Genomic DNA, 8,435 nt, shown 5'->3' with positions numbered 1-8,435 from the left:
AGTTTAGCAGAAAAGACACACAAGGGAAAGATGAAAAAACAGTTCAGAACAAACACTGCGTATGTATCTGAAATGCGCATGGTGTAGAACGATCCTCTAATCGCTTTCATATGCTTCAAGGAACAATTTTCAGGGGCTTATGGCTGGATCAGATGAACAAGGGTGCCTTTATCATCAAGTTTCACTAAGGCAAGTACACCCATTCACACTAATTGACTGTGGATCAGTGGCTGCCACAAGCGGAAGCCATTCTAAGTGGCAGATATTGCAAAGCAGTGAGGTGTTTGCATACGTTAGGAAACTTTCAACACCTGAAAATGGGTTACTATAGTGAAAATTATCTAATCCCCATGGTAAACCAAACATCGTGTGGTTAACAGCTGTGCATTGTGCAACAGTTTGGAACAAGGTCCCAACCCAGCTAAACTTGCAGCAACTCATGGGAAGATAGGGATGCTGCCTTATCCCTAGTTAGACCATTAGTCCCTCTATCTACTTGGAGATGCCTGGGATTGAACCTGGAACCTTGTGCATCCAAAGCAAGGACTCTGCCACTGAACTATGGCCCTTCCCTTCCTCGGTCCTGCCCACGTCTACCCAGAACCAATCCCCGTTGAGTTCAATGGGGTATGGGATTGGAGCCTTATTCCCCCTGGAACCAATGGAACAAAACTTAGCTTTCCTGCATTATTCCTATGTTAGAATGGCCCCGAGAGATTCTCAAAGCAGCTTACAAAAGACTCCCAGACTGTGCACTCAAATCCGGCACAGGAGCAGAAGCTGCATGGTGTCCATATGGAACTGGGATTCTTCAGGCACCTACCAAAGTCTTTTGAGTCAGCTGGATCTCGCTCAGCCTGCGATGGAACTGCCTTGCTGGCAATTGATGGTTGCCAATCAACACATCCCTCTAGGGTCCTCTGAGGCTAGGGAATAAGGCTAAGCAGCTGGATCCTGCTGTTGCTGACAGCTGGCAGGTAACAATTCATCTGGGGTAAGGGAGTGTGGCTGAGCAGCTGGATCTCATTCATCCCCATAGTGTCATCATTCCCAGTTAAGTAGCTGTGGCTGCATTTGTTCATTTATCCTTCCATCTATTGTTTTCATCGTTGTCTGTAAGCTCCTCGAGGGAAGGACCTCTGCCCATTTGCCTGTGTATTTCTGAAAATGTGCAGGGTAATAATAAATCATAAAATAAGTTTCAAAGGCACTTTGTCATAACCGATTGTAGCTGGGTTGGGACTGGTAGTTATAAGGAAGTTACAAGTGATGAGGAATGGTTGGAGGAGCTGGGTAGGATTAGCTTGGGAAAGAGGAGACTGGGAGAAGACACAATAGCCATTTTCAAATATCTCAATAGAAGATGGAGCAAGCTTGTTTTCTTCTGCTTCAGAGAGATTAGAGCTCAAACCAATGGCTTCAAGTTACAAGAAAGGTGATTCTGACTTAACTTCAGGAAGAACTTTCTTTTTTAAAAAATATTTTTTATTAAGAATTTCAACATAACAAATTATCAAAACATATCATCTTCACCCCCCCCCATTTTCCCCTCCCCCCTCCCTAAGAAAAACCCTCCCTAAGACTTCCCTCAGCTCCTCTCTCTGATTTTTCAGCACATGTTATTCTCTGCATATTGTAAAATTGTAAAGATCCTTAAATTATCTGTCTGTTATGTTAACAATCAATAAATTTGGGTATGTTTATTCAAAACCTGCCAAGGAGTTCAATTCATTTTGTTGTTGTTTTAAGTCGTTTGTAAAAAGTTCCCATTCTTCTTTAAAGTCACAGTTGTCCTTGTCTCACAGTTTGTATGTCAATTTCGCCAATTCTGCATAATCCATCAATTTTTCTTGCTACTGTTCTTTTGTCAGGATTTCCTCATTCTTCCATCCTTGTGCTATTAAAACTCTTGCTGCCTTTGTCGCATACATGAAGAAATTCTTTATTTCCCTTGGCAAGCCTTTTCCTACAATCCCTAACAAAAATGCTTCTGGGTTTTTTTACAAATTTTAATTTAGACATTTTCTTCAACTCATTATATATCATAACTTCAGGAAGAACTTTCTGATGGTAAGAGCTGCTCTACAGTGGAATGGTCTCCCTCGGGAGGTTGTGGACTCTCCTTCCTTGGAGGTTTTTAAGCAGAGGTTGGATGACCATCTGTCATGGATGCTTTAGCTAAGATTCCTGCATTGCAGGGGCTTGGACTAGATGACTCGTGGGGTCCCTTCCAAGTCCACAATTCTATGATAATAGGCAAGCTACCCACTTACTGGGTTTGAGATACTGGAAGGTGCAGTGTTTCTTGTCACCTTCACCGAATTATCTTAACAGCATCTGCAAGACAGAGCTTAGAGAGCTGGGCTAATCTTTAGGCCTCTTCAGTTGTAAGCCTCCCACCACCCCTGGCATCATGTCCTCTGCAGCCATGCCCCGTCATTGTAATCTTCCATAAATTTAAGGTGTAATTCTGCCTACTCCCAGATGAAACATCGTGTTTGATTAGCCAGATGAATCCTCTAAACAAGAACAATTACCTATACAATTACAGCTCAGTCATGGCTTTTTATGAGTCACGGCTATTGCTATTTTATAAAGGTAAAAAAATGTGCTTAGGAGCAACTTGGAGATTAAATAGCATTGTAAGCAAATGCTATTTAAACAACCCTCTCACTCTGCAAATGGCTCGCTTCTATTCGTGACCAAACATGTACGTTGATGTCAAAAGAGTGAAGCAACCGGCAAGATGCAGGAGTCAGTCGTCACTTTGACTGCTCCGGGCTAGGAAAGACGTGCTTCATGTGCATGTGGAAGCCAACTTTGCACTCAGGTGGATGAGGAACTTGCACGACAAATTCCAATCCGTCTGTTGGGGCCCAACGAAACTGCAAGTGCGTGCAGTTAAATGATGGAACTGCCTTCCACAAGGAGGCAGTGATGGTCACCAGTTTTAAAGGTAAAGGTAAAGGGACCCCTGACCATTAGGTCCAGTCGTGACCGACTCTGGGGTTGTGGCGCTCATCTCGCTTTATTGGCTGAGGGAGCCGGCATACAGCTTCCGGGTCATGTGGCCAGCAGGACTAAGCCACTTCTGACGAACCAGAGAAGCGCACGGAAAAATATTAGAAGGGGATGGTGTCATCGCTAAGCATTTTAGCATGCAAAAGAATAAACAGGTTGGTTTTCAGAAAGCACCGTGGACATCATCAGTGTCAGCAAGAATTTCCTCTGGCTCTGTGTGTTATATGAAGATCTTCCTCTGCCACCTAGTGGACTTGTTTGTTCCAAAATTCTTTCATCATTTGGCCAGTCTAAGCCACTGAAATGTGTTCCATGCAAAGGCAGGAATTCGATACTTCTGACTGTCCCCTTTCTTGACCTTTGATTCTTAAAACCTGCACTCTGTGATCAGAAAGAAAGAATGCAGTCTGGGTGTATTTGCAGATATATAATTTTGCTAATGCATTCTGATTGCAAACTTTGAAGTAGGGTTGATCAGACATGTTGTTGCATGGGAATAGAAACAAACAAACGAAAAATCATAGAACTGTAAAACTGTCCAACCCCCTGCAATGAATAAGAACATTGTATTATGACTTTGTCTTCTTCAGATTTCTTGCCCATCTTTCTCCATGAGGTCCCAAGGTAAATAACAATCATTTACTTTTATTTATTTTGGTTTTTTTAAAAAAGGACTTGCCCACTGCAATTTCATTAAAAAAGGATCAAATCGGTTTACAACTATTATATCTGTACAATAAAAACCACATAACATTTTAAAATCACTTGTTATCAAACAACTATTACAGATGTTTTCTTATGTGGAAAAAGTCCGTGTCAAGGGAAATGAAGATACGGGGATCAGCATTCTTTTTAAGTAAACATGCCAACAGGGGGAAAAAGAGAAGAGATAGCAAAAAATCCAACACTGTAATTAAGTTATGGGAATGAGGTTCTCTGCTGTGAATGTTTTCATGTCAAGTGCTTTTAAGGGAACATAGGCAAGCTTTTTCTTTATTTTGCACTCTATTTTGCAAAATAAAGAACATTTTACACATTTAAGAGCAAGTGGCCAGGCAGATAGTATATTGTTTTTTCCCCATCTTTGCCGCTCTATGCTGAGAATGGGCATTATTTAAATCTCTTGCCCCTGCTCTGCATATAGTTTCATGGAGGACTATGCAACCCTTGGGTCAGCCCCCAGATCTGGGGTCAGTGTCTAGAACAGCCTTTCTCAACCTTAGGTCCCCAGATGTTGTTGGACTACAACTCCCATCATCCCTAGCTAGTAGGACCATTGGTCAGGGACGATGGGAATTGTCATCCAACATCTGGGAACCCAAGGCTGAGAAAGGTTGGTCTAGCCAGCCTTTCTCAACCTGTGGGTCCCCAGATGTTGTTGAACTACAACTCCTATCACCCCTGGCTAGCAAGGCCAGAGCTCAGGGATGATGGGAGTTGTAGTCCAACAACATCTGGTGACCCATAGCTTGAGAATCGCTGGTCTAGAGGGTATTCATATTATATTAATTTCTGGCTCAAGCCCCACCCAAGAAACTTCAGACTCCAATATGAATGTCAGAGGAGCAGCCTTCCCTCAGAGCACACACATACCTTAAGCTATGTGCATGCAATGAGTTTATTCAGCTAACAAGCAACAGGGGCTCAACAAGAGATTAGCTCAATAGGGAACAGTACAAAAACATATTTGAGTCCCCTAAGGCCCAGCTGTGCCAAAACAAATCTGTGTTCTTAGGGGGCACAGTCAGTTTGGTGATGCAACCGAGGAGTCGATGCAAAATTCGAGAGCGTTGCAATTTGAGAGACTGCCGCAGCCAACCGAGTGTGTTGTAATAAAGGGCTCCAAGCAGCAGATGGCAGCAGTGAAGTTTCTGCAGCTCCAAGCCAGGTCCAAGGTCCTAGGGTCCAAGGTACTAGCAAGGCCTGGCAAAGGTCCACGGCAGCCTTAGTGAGGCATGATGAGGCCTGTCCCCTCAAAGTTTTTTTTAGGGGGAGACTCAGCTCTGTCCCATTGGGGGGAGTGAGGGTTGGTGCCCATGATGGCTGTGTATCAGATTTCATTTTATGCTAATCTGCAGTTTCAATATGTTGTTTTTCTTGTGGTTTTTCGTTCCTCCATTTTATGTGAGCGCCTCTGAAAGTCCATGGGATGAAGACTAGGATTCAAACGTTCGAAGTAAATACATAAATAACGGCCTTGTGCCTGTGTCATTTATTCTCTCTAATATAAAGGTATCGGATCTAATGAAAATTGTGTAGCATAAAGGGGGAGGGGAAGCACATCACTGAATCATTTTGATCTATGCCTGCATTTCTGGAAGGGCACGTGACTGTGACTAAACCTGTGGTTCAGAAACGCAAACATGCCCCGAGGTATAATTACAAGGCCTAAAATGGACCGCTGCGAAGGATAGCCTGTCAATTTGTTTGCTTTTTTAGATGCACTACCAGAAAGCAGCTGAGATGGTACATTAAGTGCTAGGATGCGGATGAAAGAATGACACCCACATCTGGAATGTCAAAATATGCCCTTGGGTGTCATCAAGAGAGTTTCAAGTTATAAGCAACAAATGCATCTAGATGCTGCGGATTCTTCTCATAGATCCTGAACCAGATGGAATATTCCAAACAGAGGAAAAATATCTATTTTGGGGGAGGGGAGCTCTGAATTGGATGCAAATAATCCAAGGAGAAAATGCATGCACCATCCTTCACGAATTCGTGCAGGTGTGCTAACTACAGCTCTGCACAAATGGCCTCTGGAAATGCTCCACCTATAGAATAGAATAGAATAGAATAGAATAGAATAGAATAGAATAGAATAGAATTTATTATTTATACCCCGCCCATCAGGCTGGGTTTCCCCAGCCACTCTGGGCGGCTTCCAACAGAGTACAGTGGTACCTCGGGTTAAGTACTTAATTCGTTCCGGAGGTCAGTACTTAACCTGAAACTGTTCTTAACCTGAAGCACCACTTTAGCTAATGGGGCCTCCCGCTGCCGCAGCACCTCTGGAGCACGATTTCTGTTCTCATCCTGAAGCAAATTTCTTAACCTGAAGCACTATTTCTGGGTTAGTGGAGTCTGTAACCTGAAGCATATGTAACCTGAAGCGTATGCAACCTGACATACCACTGTATTAAAATACAGTGGTGTGTTAAACATTAAAAGCCTCCCTAAACAGGGCTGCCTTCAGATGTCTTCTAAAAGTCTGGTAGTTGTTTTTCTCTTTGACATCTGGGGGGGGGGGGGCGTTCCACTACCGCGAAGGCCCTCGGCCTGGTTCCCTGTAACTTGGCTTCTCGCAGTGAGGGAACGGCCAGGAGGTCCTCAGCGCTGGACCTATTGCTGCACCGTTGATGAAAGAAGGGAAATTGATGTCATTCTGGAGTAACGTTTACCTCTGTCACAGGAGCAGGGTACTGATGGGGTGAGAGAGGCCTGTATGACTGACCTCTCTTTGGCCTATTTAGTTTAGTATAGCCTAAACTGACTGAAAGTGATTCTCCAGGGTTTGGTGCAGGAACATTCCCAGCCATACCTAGAGACACCAGGTATTGAACCTGTGACCTTCTGCATGCAGAGCAAATGTTCTATCACTGAGCTACAAACCCATGGCGAGTGAAATTGTGGTTGGAAGAATATTCATATTCCCTCCCCAGTGGCAATATCATCATCATCATACAAGTCTGCCCAAATCATCATAATACTTTTAGGACACAATTCAGGCTATGCCTTTTCTCCATTTCTTCCATTTGTGTATCTCTGTGTGAGGTGCCAACAGGAGACTGGGGAAACCTAATAGGACAGATATAAAAGACCAGAGAGTAACAGGAGAGGGAAGGAATCAGCTAGGCACTGAATTGTGTCCTATATACTCTCAACATGCTTGACAAACATTACCTCAGTAATTCTTAAAACAACCCCCTACGGTGCCCTGGTGTTATTATATTCCTACAACAGGATTTCTTTGTTTCTGAGGTACTCAGAAGAAAAGTGCTTAAACAAGAAACCCCAACCTACTTCTCCACCCTGAGAGAGTTGGGGATTGTAACCGTGGCCATGCAGGGCTTTCGAGACCCCACAAAGAGCTATTGCAAAATAGTTTCTTCCAGCAGGATGCTCAAACTCAACTGGAGAGATGTCAACTTCACTTAGAGAAAATGCTGATTTACATGCCAAAGTACCCTATAATTTAGGAGACTGGTAACGGTGCAATGAACCGACAGCTTGCCAATGCATCCAGTATGTGATTTCTTTCATAGCACACCCAAACCCGGCTATAATTGTAATGGTTGTTCATGGGCATCTTTCAGAATATAACCCAGTAAACTTACATTTAGGATAATTAACAGTAACGGGAGTTTAACAGACTTCAGATTTCTTAAAGAGCAAACACACTTTACCACCCTTCTCCGCGAAGGCAAGTGCTATTTGGAATATTGTTGAGTAACTGATAGCTGAAATTCCAACGAAGCAGACATGTGTAGATGCAATGTCATGCAGTGAAAGCAATCTTTTATTTCACCAAACTTGATTATGCGTTGTGATCGTGAAGTGTCTTTCAGCCATGTGTCATGTGCAGATCACTCTGCCCAACACCGATGTCTCCATTTTGGGTGAAATGCTTGCAGAATGTCACACACAAAGGTCATCTGTTTACCCATTAGGGATGGGGGAGGGATTTGGTTTAGTTCATATTTAAAATCGGACCTACCTAATATGCACTTTCCAGAACAATATGCAAACCAGAACACTGGTTCCACATCTTTCAAAATCTGCTTTTCTCTGAATTTTTGAAATACAATTCTGCAGTCATGTAATAGTTACAAAAATGCATATATTGGGGCAAAGTGTTTATTATAAAGTGCATATATTAGCAAAAATATGCAGTCGTGCCTTGGAAGCTGAACGCCTTGGTACTTGGATGCTTTGGCTCCCAAAGGCCACAAACCTGGCAGTGAGTGTTCCGGTTTGCGAATATTCTTTGGAAGCCAAATGTCCAGCGTGGCTTCCGCAGCTTCAGATTGTGTGCAGGAAGCTCCTGCAACCAATTGGAAGCTGCGCCTTGGTTGCAGAACGTTTTAGAAGACGAACAGACTTCTGGAACGGCTTCCGTTCGGCTTCCAAGGTATGACTATACAGAATCTATTTGGGAAAATTGCTTTGCAAAATGGTGTGTTTTAGGCAAGATACCTATAACAACAGATAGTTGCTTCTTCACATTTGGCAGGTGCATTATCTGAAGAATATAGCAAGCTGCCTTTCCCAAATAGTGACTGGTAGCAGCTTGCCAGAGTTCCACACAGAGCTCTTCACCAGCCTTACCTGGATATACTAGAGGTTGAACCTTCAACCACCTATATTTAATTTCATTTGCCTCCATGCAGGCAGGAAAAAGTCAGCATCAAAGT

The sequence above is a fragment of the Podarcis tiliguerta genome (genome assembly GCF_965153285.1).
Source record: "Podarcis tiliguerta genome assembly, chromosome: 4".
Classification (NCBI taxonomy): Eukaryota; Metazoa; Chordata; class Lepidosauria; order Squamata; family Lacertidae; genus Podarcis; species Podarcis tiliguerta.
The sequence above is the reverse complement of the archived record's forward strand: the minus strand, read 5'-3'. Positions refer to the sequence as shown.